Below are 16,479 nucleotides of genomic sequence, written 5' to 3' on the forward strand. Positions count from 1 at the left end.
TGCAAATAAAATGTTCTTGTATTGAAAATGCCTTTCACGTAGCACAGTAGCCCCAGAAATTCTATTTATTATCGTCATATCTCATTTTGTTTTCATAACAATTGTTAATCATTCAATAATACACTGTGAAAAATGTCTTCAGGACTAGTAGGCATATTTTCAAAGCACATTAGAAAATGGAAAAGAAAAATTGACTTGCAGGTTATTATAAACGTCCATGTAATATAGCTTCATTTTCAACTGTGTGCATTCTAGGCGTTGATCTAGACGTTGAAATAGTTTCAGATAACTCAGCAAGGAGGCTAGCCCTCTGTTGGGAAGACTTGTTCACAATCTAATATACCTAATTGCTAAGGGTTTTATTCTTTATATTGAAATACCCCTTTTCTTGATTTAATTCTTTTATTTCTTCTGTTAGACCTGTACTACATTCAGCATTTCCTTAGCTTCCTTGGTGTTTGTTAACAACATGATTCCTGGACCCCTTTAGAAGGGTACCTGATAAGCTAATGATCCAACCCAATGTCTTATCCACCAAAGTTGTGACTTTTGCTATGAGGTAAGCAAAGAAAATGTTCAGACAGACCATATTATTTGCTGGGGGGGGGGGGAATTCTCCCTGGCCCCAAAAACAATGACAGAGTATTCCATAGCAAGGTCCTCACACTAACCACACAAACAAGATGTGGGTAAAGAATCTAACGGTGAATTGAGCAGAAGAGCTGGGGCACAGCTTGAATTTGTAAGAAGTATGTGCACCTGGTTGAAGCCAGGCTACTGTCACAAGCCCAGCCCTCCCACTGATTGACCCATTTGAAAGGGCCTTTTGCACCAAAACCACTCAGCCAGAAGGGGAGGGCTTTGCTATCCCCCAACGGATGGGCGCAACAACCAAGCCTTAGCTATGTCAGGCAGAAAATCACTGCTTCCTCGGAGCTCCAGGTAAGCGGCTATTGTAGAATGAATTTTGAAATGCTCTCAAGTGTATAACAAGATAGTTAAGTTTCTTTGATGAATTGCCTTGCAACAGTGTAATTATGCATTTTACAGGATAGCAATTTGTATACTGTATAAAGTACAGGTATGTGTTTGCTGTAATTATTAGAGTCCATTACTTGTGCTATGTTAATGTTTCTGAATTAAGCAACATGAAGCAATTTCTACCATGCTTCATTCCAGAAACCTCAGGGATACTATCTTTGGTTTTCAACACTCGCCTAAGGTAGCTTTGAGCACAAGACTTCTGATCTACTGGATTTTATGCTGCAGTGTAGTTTTTTAGTTGTCAAATAAGATAGAAGCTACTTTATAGTATGCAAGATCAGAACATTTAAGATGGACAAGGCAGATCTGATGCTATTTTTAACAACAAAAGAGTCTTGCCAGACAATATGCAGCCAGACACTTCATAAAAGGGTAATCTTTACGATGAGTCATTACAGTAATTGCCTCAACATTTCCTGCAGTAGTCAAGATAGCACCTTCTTTTTTGCCATATACCAGTTTTATGAGCGCTAGAAAAATTGATTCATTTCCTGAGAAGCTAAAAGACTGGTAGGGAGCAAATTTGCTTTTCTCCATGAAACACCTTTAAGTAACAACATTGTTCCATTGTTTTGTTCTATGTTTTTAAAATGCCATTCCTTATTTTTCTATTCATTTGGTTCAGTGCAAGTGATCACCATGATTTAGATTATCAAGAATGAGGTGCAGAAAGCTTCAGACTATGTCATCTCCCTCCCCTTGCACACACAAGTAAAAGAGTCAAAACATACTCTTTCACAAAGCTTGGTCCCCCATTACAGTGGTATCCCAGGATGAGAACGGGATCCGTTCTGGAGCCCCATTCACATCCCGAACAGAACGTTTCACCGCTTCTGCGCATGCGTGTGATGTCATTTTGACTGCGCATGCGCGAGCGGTGAAACCCAGAAGTAACGCGCAGCGGAGCGCAACCCGAAAGCACTCCAACCTAAAGCGTATTTATCCCGAGGTATGACTGTATATCCATTATGTACAAACCTGGAAACTATTGTTTGCACTTACCAAACTTAGTTAAGACAAACCAGAATCAAACCCAAATAGATTTAACTGGAAGTTATCGTTCTAAAGTAAAAGAGGAATTTCCTCATTTGGAATTGTAGTTTATTAAAAAGTGAAAACTGTAGTTTCCTTTGCGTTAACCCCCCCCCCTGCTTAACCAGGCTTCTGTGTTACTCCAGTTACTCTGTGTTTATTGGGCCAAAAAGGTTCCCACCCCTTTTTGAGGCAACCCATGCCTTTACAAACGTGTGATAGTAGCGATTACTGAGTAAATATTTTAATATGAGGTAACTGAAGTCAAATATACTTTCCACAGATTCAGTTTAAAGTAAAATATATATTACAGCAGTTGCAAATGTGCAATATTTGGATTAGTCTATTGTATCCCAAATTATGCTACATTAATCATATAGACTTCAATACCTCTGGACAGGTTTTATTGTTTGTTTATTCCCTACCCCCCAAAAAAATTACGCCAGCACCCCACAAAGAAGCATCTATGTTTGTGTAGTTCCATAACGCATCAGGACTATTGATTCAAAACCCTAAAATGTTTTTTATATATTTGACTTTTTATTTCTATTCTTTGTATATCATATTGTTGTTTTATTGCTATGGCCGATGGCTGACACAAATAAATATTCATTCATTCATTCATTCATTCATTCTAGCTTCAGGATTTAAAAAAAACTATACCATGCACACCACTTTCTACAGGTTCAGTAATAGGAAGTGAATTTGTCACCTTGAAAGTACTAAAGATCAGCAGAAATGGAATTGCTGTAGATCTGACCTTCCTTCTTCATTACTGGCTGCCAGATCTATAAGTGGGGGAAAGATTGAGCATTTTACAGCAACATAAAGAAGCTACTGGATGTGATACTTGCTAAAACTGTTAGTGTCTCACATTGGGAGAGGTTTGCTTGTGAATCTCTCTCTCTTTTTCTCTTTTCATGTGTAAACACAGCAAGAATTAAGACTATGGCATCATTTTATGTTCCAAGTTTGTTGCTTCTACCAGCAATTGCTCAGTGTAAACTTCATTTTAAATGTCCATGAAAAAACAGGCCCTGACCCAGCTCTCATATAACAATTGGGTGATAAATGCACATTCCTATTGGCAGCTACATAAAGTTCAGTAACGCCAAGATTTGCATCACCAGGTAGATGGAGATGTGCACCCAGATCCTCACCTGTGTTTCCATATCAGCTATTTGAGTGGAAATAAACTGCTTCTGCAGGGACGCGGGTGGCGCTGTGGGTAAAACCTCAGCGACTAGGACTTGCCGATCGCATGGTCGGCGGTTCGAATCCCCGCGGGGGGGGGGGTGCGCTCCCGTTGCTCGGTCCCAGCGCCTGCCAACCTAGCAGTTCGAAAGCACCCCCAGGTGCAAGTAGATAAATAGGGACCACTTACTAGCGGGAAGGTAAACGGCGTTTCCGTGTGCTGCGCTGGCTCGCCAGAGCAGCTTTGTCACGCTGGCCACGTGACCCGGAAGTGTCTTCGGACAGCGCTGGCTCCCGGCCTCTAGAGTGAGATGAGCGCACAACCCTAGAGTCTGTCAAGACTGGCCCGTATGGGCAGGGGTACCTTTAAACTGCTTCTGCACATAGATCCCTTTCTTGTATTGGGAAGGTGCATAGAGAGATTTTGCTCGTGTGGTTTTGAATTCTAATATCAGACAGTTTAGGAGAGTCACTTTCACAGTGATAAGCTCAGAAATTGGTGGTCTTGGAGGTAAAGGGAATTGTGTTGCGAATTAAATGTGAACCAAGGATTACCATATATACGCCGCTTTTTTCAGCCAGAACTCACTAGAACCATTGCCATTATAAGAGAACAAGAGAGGCATTCACGGTGAGCTCTGGCACCTCTTTTTCTAGAAAAATAGCACTGCATATATATACCCCAACAGAGCTGAGACTCAGCAATCTGGGCCAGCTGTTACCATTTGCCAACCATATTATATAAAAAAAATCTAGTGGTAGTCGCCATGGCTTTGACCCACCCATTGCACAAGCAGAAGCCCGCTCAGCAAAACAGATTTCCTCCCTCCTGCCCTGTGTGTCCCCTAAAAAAACTTCTCCTGAGCATTTCAAGAAAGTTTTTATATTAGGTATGGGTTGTTCCAGTAGGAGAGAAAAACCCAATCTAAGATAAGCATCAATGTGTTGTTTTTTCTAACCACCTTACATTGAGGCGCTATTATTAGAAGCTCAATAATGCATTTTCCCCATCAATCAACATTGGGCATGATCAAGCAATAAAGTGTCTGGCCAGAATTTATACGTGCTCCCTTGCTTTTCTGAAAGAACTACAACTGATTATTGCAGGTACAGGCCTGAACTTCTTTGAAATGAATAATATATTAAGTGGAACTTTATGGGGCAGGTGCCAAAAAGCAATGCTACTGAGCCATTAGCTATCTATTAAAGCAATAACGGTACACCCTGAGGGCCCTGGTTTTTGGTTACAACATGACACGGTCCTTCATTACATGTTGCCAGTGACAATTCCCTGGTGATATGTGTAAAAATAATATTATAAATCTCTCTCCTATAATTGAGTTATAATGTGAATCAGTGCATCTTTACCTAGCCAAACTGTAATGTCTTCTTTTTAACACGATCAGTAGTGAGCATCACTTCTATACTGTCTTGTCCAGAATAAGGGATAGCAAAGCTGATAATTCTTCCCTGGATAAGATTTAGTGAGAAAGTATTTGGGAGTCTCGTGCTCTTCTCTAATGCTTGCATCATAAGATTCTGAAACTCATGTTTCAGGTTGTGGCAGGCACCTTTAGTTGGCAGCTCTGGAAGCAAAACATGAGAAGAGGCCAAGAGATGGATGTGAGCAAATGAAGCTGCATCTGTACAGTACTTAGTTTTGGGTTTGAGCTTGTGATGAAGTCCAATTTGTTTGTTTGTTATAAATATGACTCATCATCCTGAAGGAACCCAGGCCAATGCACAACATAAACAACCATTTGCACGCTTTACTGTGGGTCATGCCCAATGAGTACAGTGGTACCTCGGTTTACGAACTTAATCCATTCTGGAAGTCCGTTCTTAAACCGAAACTGTTCTTAAACCGAGGTGCGCTTTCCCTACTGAGGCCTCCTGCTGCCCGTGCTCTTCCACTGTTCGGCTTCCGTCCTTAGACCGAGGTAAAGTTCACAAACTGGGACACTACTTCCGGTTTTGCAGAGTTCGTAACTGAATACTTCGTAAACAGCTGTTCTTAAACCGAAGTACCACTGTAGTGCCTTCGTTGCTGATTTCAGAGTACAGGAGTGTATGTGGTTGTTTAATGTGGGTCCTGGGCAATTTAGAGCTTTGTATATCAAAATCTTCCGTTGGGACAGCCAAGGATCTGTGTCACGTGACCCAATTTAGTTGCCCCACAGCCTGGTAACCTGATTCTGCACCAGCTTCGTATACAGTGGTTCCTCGGGTTAAGAACTTAATTCATTCTGGAGGTATGTTCTTAACCTGAAACTGTTCTTAACCTGAGCTACCACTTGCTAATGGGGCCTCCACTGCTGCCTTGCCACCACTGCGCGATTCCTGTTCTCATCCTGAAGCAAAGTTCTTAACCCGAGGTACTATTTCTGGGTTAGCAGAGTCTATAACCTGAAGCGTCTGTAACCTGAAGTTTCTGTAACCTGAGGTACCACTGTACTGTACTGATCAGGAGCAAGAACTTATTGAGTAACTGAGTCTGGTAGGGTTTGAAAAAAAGAGGAGGGCCACAATAAGGGTTAATACTATCAATAAAGATGGAGTGTAGCAGTTGCACCCTCTTTAAGTGTCTCATGGCATTTAAATGTATATGCACTATTTCTAGGCCAGGGTTCAGGCATTCCAAGCTTTTTCCTCTTGATCAAACATAGTTGCTAATGTTGCCATAGGCATTAAAACTGAATGCTCCTATTTGCCTAGAAAAAACAGTGCATGTGGGCATATAGGATAAGGAAAATGTGCATTAGTTACACATTAGTAGTAACTAATGAATAGTGGGTGTATGATAAGCAGTGTGAAGTAAAACTGCACAACATACACGTACCAAATGTTAGAGGATAGGCATAACATAAATTGTGCTGAGTGCAGCGCTCTCTTAATTTTAAGGGTCATCAGGACACTAGATGCCATTCAGGAGGGTACAATGGTGTGTGTATCTATATGTTTGTATCTATCTAGCTGTCTGTCTACCTGTAATTATCTTTTCCTCCTATAAGCTTACAGAGTAGCCTTCCCCATTCTGAATCAATATACCTTCATTTTCCAATCAAACCTGACTTGGTAAAAAGAAAAAAAAAGGAACTATCGTAGATAACAGAAATTTACAAGTCAAAGAAATGTGAAAGGAGACACTTATATCCACATACACTGCGATGTCACCATAGCTATAATTTGTGTGAATAGAAATACCATCCATATGTCTTTGGTATCAGCAAAACAGAAGTAAGAATGTATTTCATTTGACTGGATCAGACAGCGTGTCCTAAAGCTGGATATTTAATCTGTCACTTTGTGATTTCATAATTCATTGTCCTGTATTGAGTACAATCTAAAGTAGTGATTTCTGGAAAATGTAATCTTTAGGTTCCAATAAACTCTTTGACAGGCTTTGTGTTGATGGACTACTGTGAGCTGAAGGCTGTTTAGAAGATCTATTAGTTTCTAGATTATTTTTGTCAATTGTAAATGTTTGGGGTTGTTGTTTTTTTTAGTTTCCACCTACACACTCAAAATATGACTTGCATATCTGGTGTATAAATATCATGAAACATTGACATTATCTCCATTGCCAGAATGCATTAATTGTCATTGACTGGGTCCCTTTGATAGGAGATTGGTGAAAAATACAACAAAACATTTCAAATAAATTGTTTAATAATATTATTAAGAAAGAATGTTGATGTGATTGTATCTTTACATTGCTCATAGTGGGTGGTTGTGGATTTTAAAAGCTGTTGAACAAATTTAGGGGCTACACCGTATCTTTTCTGCATAAAAGTCAGAGCTATCAGTCTCTGAAGCTTTGAAAAACTCTTGAGGACATATACTTTGTGTGGGTACCAGTTAATGTCAAGCCTTGAACTAAACATCAGTTAAAATGAAACAGCATTACCTTTGCATATGCAGAATCTTGTTTTCCATTTTCTGTTGGCTAACTTTTGAGAGGAGTAACATTTGATTCAGGCTGCATTTAAGCATTGTAAGATAGGAAAATCTGTATTGCAAATCATGTAATTATAAGTTTTCATTGTATCACCGCTTCTCATTCATTCTCATTCTCATAGCCACAGAGGAGTCAGATGGGCTGGTGGAAAAACATTCAAACCATTTGACCAGAACTATCTTTGTTTTTGTTGGATGACCTGAAGCAAATGATATTTAGAACATGTATGCATGTCCTAAAGTCAGCTTAGTACAATATGGAAAAAGGGAATGGAGATCCTGAGGTCCTGAGTGCAGTGCTGCTGTCCTCCTAACCTCCATGTAAATGTATTTCAATATTATTCCACCACCATCACTCAGCTAAGATTATTTGTTTTATTTTTAATGGAAGCCCCAAATACTTGAGGACATCTTTTTAAAGAATCCTCTGCACTAGGGAAGATTCTGAATCCTTGCTTAGCATTGGTTGAGCATGGGCCTATCACAGAAGGAGTTTTAGCATGAAATTAACCCTTAACAACAAGCCTCTTGTGTGCTTGTGTCAGAGTGGGAGGGATTCCTTATGGGGTGGAGGAGAGTAGGCTGATGCCAGTAACATGAAGACCTTTCTTACAGCTGAAGATTTGCTCTCCAGATAGAGCGAAATAAAAAAAGGGGCAGGTAATAAGTAAAATTTTCTCAGCTGTTTCTCATATGAGAAAAATGAACAGGCTTGTTCAGTATATAAGACATCACATCACACAGCGATAAAGGAGCTGGTTTACACATGTTGGAGCCAGTGCTGCTGTGAATAAGGAAAAGAAATTGCATTATTTTTGACCAAGGTGTTTAACGACAAAACTGGAATTCTTCACACAGCCATCCAAGCCAACCAGTGCATAAAAGCGTATTGTACTTTGCCATTTTAATTACATTTCTGCCTGCTGCTTTTCTTAATGAATAACTTTAATTAATATAAGTTCTGTCAAGAGAAGCAACATTTGCATCCACATTGTACAAAAGAGCCAACCTAAATTGCTACTCATATTCCCCCCACACCTGCGCAAATCAGTTCCGGGGATCCCCCAGTTTGGGGACAGGGTGCAGGGGCACCTGGGGAGGAAGTCCCATTGTGCAGTTGGAAGCAGCTAAATGTCCATGAATAGTTCTTCTCTACAGTTTATGTTAATTTTGGGAGATCCAGAACTCTACAATTATATTGTGGTGGCATTTATGGAAAAACAGTTATTGCTACTAAATAAAAGGTTGGGAATGTACTGGCTGGCTATGTTTCATTTACCTGTAACTACATGTCACAGTTTAAGGGAAAGGTAGAGGCTGGAAATCCCTTATTCTTAAACTTCCCTTAATATATTTAGCCTCCCAAGCTTGCCTTGAGCTGCCTTTTACCAGTATGGGGTCCAGAGCCATAGTGATGTCGCAGTGATATTCTCATATCAAATTGTTATCATCATGGTAGTGCGTGTCCTGGGCACTCCTTATGCCATAGTTTACCCATCAGGGAGAAACTATGGGTGGCTGGATATACAAATACTGATTGGAAATGTAGAAAAAACAGGGGAGAAACATCTTGTGCAAACAGAGTTTTGTGAGCAAAGACAAGGGTGAAACTGAGTCAAGACAATCTCTTTCACAGCAAGGGTTTGACAAGGAGTTTGACCTCTACAGGGATTTGATTTTTCCTGATTTGTTGCAGAAGGGGAGAGAAAGAATGGGGAAACTTGTTGATGCCCTAGTCTTACTGTGGACGGTGAGATGTGTCATGCCATCAAGACAATCGATCCTGAGCAATCCCTCTGGCACCAAAGTGGTCGTTTGGTATTCTGAGGAATTTTGGTGACTGAAACAGGCAGGACGATGGATAAAGCACAAGTGTCATAAAATTAGTGGTGAAGACAACTAGGCATTTGTAGAGTGAAAAATCATTTACAGTATATTGTGTGGCAGTGAAGGGAGAGCTGGCTCCATCACATCCTTGAGTAGCTGTCCAACAGTTCTTTTGCATGGCAGCTTGTCTCTGTAACAATGTGAATGGTGTAGTTAGGGTGGCCACAGCTATTGTAACCTGGGAATGTGGACATGGCGCTTCCTACATCCAGCCAACCATATGTGTACAATTAACCTTGCCCATTGTGACTGATTAGAACTAGCCAAGTGGCATTGGCCATGATGGCCAATAAACTTAGTCCCAGTAAGACAGAAGCTTAGTCCTACTATTCAGCTGCCCTATGAGGGACTGATTTTCAGGTTTGGGGAGAATGTTGCCTTCCTTTTATGGCAGGAACTGCATTCCTCTTGAAATAGCAGGTTCATAGCTTGAGAGTGCATTTTGATCCCTCTTTGCCACTGGAGATTCAGATGGCCTTGGGATCTAGGAGAACATTTCATTGCCTTCGGCTGGTGTGCCAGATATGCCCAGTCCTGGATGGAGACAGCTTGGGCATAGTGACCCACTCATTTTTAACTTCTAAATTAAATTATTGAAACATGCTCTATATGCAGCTAGTGCAAACTGCAGCTGCTAGGATGCTTAATGGAATGCTTTGCAGATATTGTGTTCATGCTGAGTGATTTGCACCAGCCCCCTGTTTCAGGCATTGTTGTTGACCTAGACCAGTGGTGGCCAAACTTGGCCCTACAGCTGTTTTTGGACTACAACTCCCCAGCTAACAGGACCAGTGGTCAGGGATTATGGGAATTGTAGTCCCAAAACAGCTGGAGGGACAAGTTTGGCCACCCCTGACTTAGACTATTCTAAAAGGTGCTTCTAGTCATATTGTGTTTAGCTGGCAATAATTCTAGCCAAGATCCCTTGAAGAAGAATCTTCCACATTGATGAATGATGGCTTCTACATTGTAGAATGACACACACACACACCCTTCACAAGACATTCCTGGGCACTGATACTTAGTATAGGTTTTATTGAACCTTGGGATTCTGATTTTTGTTGTGCTAAACTGCTTTTTTTGTACACTGGAAGGCCATCTGAGCCATTCACAATGAGGACACACACTGGGCTGCTTCTTATTGTAGATGACATTGAACTTTTATGGCTTTGAATTCAAATTGTAGAGAGGGTTAAGTGTATATTCTCCATTTTTGAATTTGTATGTTAAGCTGAATTTGTCCGAATTCCCTAAGTGGCATTTCTTAGCTCTTGCTAAGACGCTCTTGGTATTAAGACATAATTTTCAGTTGGCCCTGCTTTTGTTGTTCTTAATTCATGGAATGAAACTAAAATGGGGATATTATGGTTGTTATATTTCTTATTTATGGGATGAAAATATTCTTATTAGCTGTGCAATTCAGAGTTTATTGTATTTTAAATTAATGTATTCGTGTTTTGGTGACTTTTTAACAGGCAATAACTTCAAGATGGCATTGTGAATACAGATTCTGCTACAAGAAAATAACAGTAAGTGTTTCTGTTTGCTATAACTTGTTGTAAAAAGATACTATTTCATATATGTGACTGTGGTATTATTTGAATGAATTTTTAAAAGCTACCTTTCTTTGGCCTATCTTGTCATATTCCTTTTACAAAGATTTTTCCCCCAGAACTTTAGTGGTACAGTTTTAATAGTATTAACTGATAAAGAAGGAGGGATATTGTTCTCGTTATACAGTCTTTTAATTTAAAATGCATTGAATAAATGCCTTCTCCCCCCCACCTTTTGGTTATCAAAATAGAATTGTTTATAAGTATGTAGGGAAATGTTAATATGCTTACAAATATAATGTTGGCTATTCCACTTTCATGTGAATTGTTGATGTGAGCTTTTAGATTAAAAGGATCTGAATTTTCGCTGCAAAATAGAAATATTAATGTTGCAATTAGCTCAGTAATTGCAAAAGGAAGATGTAGTATTGACCATGGTTTTAAAAAGAGATTGTAATTATTTACAGTGAAATACGTGCTGCTACAATATTATTGATAGGAGGTACATAATTGATTTTAAGTGTTTATTGATTGTAAAGGGAAACCTCTGCATAAAAATTAATGAAATAGTAGTGACCTCTCATTATGTTTTGCTTTCAGGATCTGGAATGGGGGAACTAAATAAAATTATTCTATTTTATATTAATTGTATCATAATTCAAGTCATCTGAGACCACATAACCTTGCATTTTAATTTCTATACTGTCATTTCTGATGTAAAATTTTAGGAGGACATAATATAGGCTACTGATAATCATTCAAAGACTGTGTAGGAGCTTTCTGTTCTCCTTTATGACAAATGTTAAAAATCATATCTTAACCTCATTATTATTTGCACATAATGTTATGTTAGCATGAAGAAGACTTTGTATATTAACCACATTAACTTTAGAATGTGTGCCATACATTGTAATTTCCAACATGTATGTTTAGACAAACACCGGCTCCCTCGGCCAGTAAAGCAAGATGAGCGCCGCAACCCCAGAGTCGTTGGCCAGGGGTCCCTTTACCTTTTTACATGTTGCACATACATGTGACTAATTAAATCCTGAAGGCCCACTGCAGGGTCAGAATGATACAATTTGAAATAGAAAAACATTGGGTGGAGTTGTGGAGAGAATGTTAACTCTTTCCCAGCCAGCCACTTTCCCTCTTCACTTGGGTGCAGATAGGTTCCTTCCAGAAGTCTTTCTACATGATAAAGAGTTATCTGATACCTTGTGGAGAGTGTATTAGAAAACCAGTGGGTGATGAAGAGTTGCACAGTAATTCTCCACTGTGGCTTCCCTAAATTTCATTGCTCTAAATTACAACAATGAAACAAGACAATGGAATTAACAGTTTGTGCCTTTGCTTTGAAATTCCATTTTATATGAAAAGCAGAGTGCTTGTGTATTCTCTGTCTCTTGTGACATGTGTGAGTTACAAAGGTTTATGGAATTCACACATCTCATGACAGGAGAAATCTGCAGATTTGTTTTGCGTGCTGTACAGAAGAATGAAAAAGAAAAGCACACGAGTCACAAATCAGCTTTTTGCTAATACTTAGTGAATAGAAACATTGTATTGTTGTTAATGGATATAAAAAGAAACACATTGTAAAGCCTACTGCTGAAAAGATAGAATAGATAAAGGGGAATGTGTTGCAATAGAAAACATAAAAGTGTGTTTTGTTGGTTTAAAGTATCTGTATTGCAATTAAAATTATGGCTTTGATAGAACATTTTAGAAGGATAAAGAATATAGCCTACAGGATGAGGAATTAGAGAATCATAGCATTGGAAGGGATCCCAATGGTCATCTGGTCCAACCCCCCTGAATGTAGCAATCTCAACTAAGGCATCCATGACAGATGGCCATCCATCCTCTGCTTAAAATAACTGCAAGGAAGAAGAGTCCAACACCTCTTGTGGGAGTGTGTTCCACCGCCAAGCAGCTCTTTAGTGTCAGAAAGTTCTTCCTGCTGTTTAGTTGGAATATATTTTCTTGTAACTTGAATCCATTGGTTCAGGTCCTAGCCTCTGAAGCAGGAAAAAAACAAGCTTGCTCCATCTGCTTTGTGACAGCCCTTTAGATATTTGAATGTGACTATCATATCACCTCTCAGGCTTTTCTTTTCCAGGCTAAATATATCCTGTCCCTCAACTGTTCCTCATAAGGCTTGGTTTTCCAGAGCCTTGATCATCTTGGTAACCTTCCTCTGCACACATGCCAGCTTGTCAACATCCTTCTTAAATTGTGCCACACAGAATTGGACACAATACTCCAAGCGTGGTCTGACCAAGGCAGTACTATTGCCTTGGTGGTACTATGGTACTATGAATTTGCTTGATCGGAACATTATACTTCTGTTGATGCAGCCTAGAATACCATTAGGGATTTTTTTTATTTTTTTGCTGTTGCATCACACTACGTTAAGCTACTAAGACCCCTAGATTCTTTTCATATGACAAGTCAGGTATCCAACACCTTTTATATTTGTGCAGCTAGTTCTTCCTGCCTAAATATAGAACCTGGCATTTGTCCCTAATGAAATTCATTTTGTTAGTTTGGGCTCAATTCTCCAGTCTGTTAAGGTCATATTAGATTCCAATTCTGTTTTCTGCAGCATTTGCTACCCCTCCTACTGTCACTCTGTAGCATTTCTCCATTTTCTCCATCCAGAGGACCTACTACTTATTTGTTCTTCCTCTTACTTCAAACATAGTCAAAGATACCTGTATTATTATTTTTTAACCTTTCTTGCAGGCCTGAGCTCATTCTGAGCTTTGGCCTGCCTGACCTTCTCCCTGCAAATGTTGGCCTTCATTATTTCCTCTTTCTTCCATTTCTTGTGCATGCCCTTCTTAAATCTCAGCTCATTTATAAGCTCCTTATGCAGCCACACTGGTTTCCTTATATGCCCCCCACTTTTCTTTCTTTTGGGGCCTTCAATATTTCACATTTAAGAAATTCCCATCCATCTTGCACTCCTTTCTCTTGGAGTATTTCTGACCATAGGGTCCCTCCTAGTACAGTGGTACATCGGGTTACATATGCTTCAGGTTACATATGCTTCAGGTTACAGACTCTGCTAACCCAGAAATATTACTTCGGGTTAAGAACTTTGCTTCAGGATGAGAACAGAAATCATGCTCCAGCGGCGCAGCAGCAGCAGAAGGCCTCATTAGCTAAAGTGGTGCTTCAGGTTAAGAATAGTTTCAGGTTAAGAACGGACCTCCGGAACGAATTAAGTACTTAACCTGAGGTACCACTGTACATCCTAAAGCTTTTTGAAATCATTCAGAGATATAGTTTGTGCATAGGAGCTTTCCAATTCTCTTCTATGACAGAGAAAACTATAACAGATGTCAAAAAAATACTCAGACATTAGAACACTTTGCATTGCTTACAGATGTATAGAAATGTCAAGTTATCTTAATGTATTACAGGAGAAAGAGTTTGATACAAGACACTTTTACAGCATGCTTAAATAATATTTGTGACCCATACATATATCACTTAAAATTGTGCTGTTAGCTCATATTCATAAATATGCATAGTAACATAAGTTTTTGCTCTCTGTATTACTGTGCATGATCCCAGGGGCCAATTGCCATCACTCACTATGAAGGTGTCCTGATTTAAAAAAAAAATAAAAAAAAAAATAATCTGAAGATTTCCCCCCTAAAGATCTGGATTAGCTGAGGTTGTAATAAAATCAGATACAGCCTTTTTATATTATTTATCTAAAGGTTAAAATCTATATTAACAATACCGACCTTGTATGCTTGCAAAGATTTATTTTGTAGCCATTATTAGTAAGAATATCAGAGATGACTACAACAGTTATTTGTATTTCTTCTCTGTCCATTCCTCACAATAATAACATAATACTTTACAATGACAAATTGCTCTTTATTTTATTGTTGTAAATTTTTAAATGATTGCAATTTACTGGCTTGTGAAATCCAAATTGGAGATTTTTATTCTGCCCCCTTCTTTATTCTAATCCTGTCTCCAGTGTTTGGAATTAATTTATTTTCTTCATTTTATCATGGTCTTGGCTTGACAAATGGTACATGACTTCCTGCTGTTTCTTTGTCTCAGTTTTTCTGTTTCTGCATTGTACCAGAATGAGTTGCAGAATGTTTGCTCAATCCTAAATCACTATAGCTTCCTTCTGGCAGATTTGGAAACTACGAAACAGGATGTGGATATTGAACTGCAAAACAGGATATGTGTAGCGGTCTTCAGCGCCTGTACTAATTTACCTTAATTCCAATCTGCATTAATTCCCCTTCCATTTTCCTTTCCACCTTTTTGAACTACCATTATTTCCACAGCATGCCATGTGCCTTGGCACCTGCTGGTATTTTATCAGGGTGTGCCTCTTTTCCCCAAAGCTGACACTGTCAGATTAAAGAAGCCAGGTTTTCTATACAACAATTTAAAAAATGAACAATGAATACTTTACAACGGTGTCTACATTCCTGATATGATAGAAACAAAAAAGTTTGGCAACCCAGATTGAAGAAAATACTCTTCAGAAAGATCAATAGCTTCTATCCATGTTGCATTGTAAACTGAGAAAAGAACCAATGACATAAAGTGTAAAACAGAGAGGAGAGGCATGAATACACACTGTAGGAGACCTGAGCTGTGATTTAAATATTGTTCATAACAAATCTTTTTTCTTTTCTTTTTAAATTGGGGGTAGCAGCTACAGATCCCATCATCCCTGACTGTTGGCCATACTGGCTGGGACTGATGAAAGCTGTAGTTCAGCAATATGTGGTCTACTTTGGCTAACCCTGATTTCTATTATCTTTTTGAAAATATGGTTACAGGGCAGGATATAAATATTTTAAATAAATAAAAATAAATGCTGTGGTATGGTATTGAACTATATAAGGCTTTGTCTCAGTACCACACAGAAAATGCACTGTATTATTATCAAGTACTATTCTCCCAGCTGAATCTATACATATACTCAGGTGGACAAATGTTTTCCATTTATTTAATCAGATAAACAGCATATTTTCACCATAGTTAATGTGCATAAAACATATTTCTATTTTAAAATATATCATTGAACTGCATTGAGATAATTTGAATGAAATATATTGTTATAAGTGTTCAAACGGTTAAGGGGGGGAATAAACAAAATTAAAGCCAGGGTTATTTGTCATTTGTGATTTGACTGCTGCACAGCAAGAAATTGATATAAACTTCATAACTACAGTACATTAGACTTTGGTTCAGAATGGCAATGACTGTGCCTTGTTCTTTTAAAACATTCCAGTCCGCATGTTAATTGCATTACTGGTACTTCTACATTATGGGAGGCACAGCAAGACCAGCATTTGTGTGAATACTATCTGTAAATACTACTGCTGCTGAAAGGTTTAAATCCAGGGATTTTCTAATTTATGTCTTTAAATAAATAAAAATAAAAATAAATGCTTTGGTGAAAGTCTTGGACAAAATACTTTCTTCAGTGCCTCCCTGCTTTGTAAATATGTTTGTGCATAAGAGCCTGATGCGTCAGCCAGTGGTCCATTTAATCCAGCATCATGTTCTCACAGTGGCACGACAAATGCCTGTAGGATACCTGGAAGCAGAAACTGAGCAAAGAAGCACACACACCCCTCTTGAGCAACTAGTGGAGGCAGAACCTGGTCATCATAGCTACTAACCACCGATGCCCTCTATGAATTTACCTTTTCCTCTCTTAAAGCTACCCAAGTTAATGGTCATCATTGCATCCTGTGGGAGTGCATATGATTTAGACAGACACCTTTCCACTTAAAATTGCTGACCTATTCCACAT

The 16,479-nt window shown here is 38.9% G+C and overlaps 1 protein-coding gene across 2 annotated transcripts in view; it reads left to right on the forward strand.

The window, feature by feature from the left end:
* Positions 1-16,479, forward strand: part of TENM3 (teneurin transmembrane protein 3) — a 1,264,183-nt gene that overhangs the window by 202,371 nt on the left and 1,045,333 nt on the right. For both annotated transcript variants that reach the window (XM_077934193.1, XM_077934194.1), the window contains exon 2: positions 10,590-10,643. The gene's annotated coding sequence lies outside the window, so the exon portion shown is untranslated. The remainder of the gene's footprint in view (positions 1-10,589; positions 10,644-16,479) is intronic.

The sequence above is a fragment of the Podarcis muralis genome, chromosome 9 (genome assembly GCF_964188315.1).
Source record: "Podarcis muralis chromosome 9, rPodMur119.hap1.1, whole genome shotgun sequence".
Taxonomy (NCBI): Eukaryota; Metazoa; Chordata; class Lepidosauria; order Squamata; family Lacertidae; genus Podarcis; species Podarcis muralis.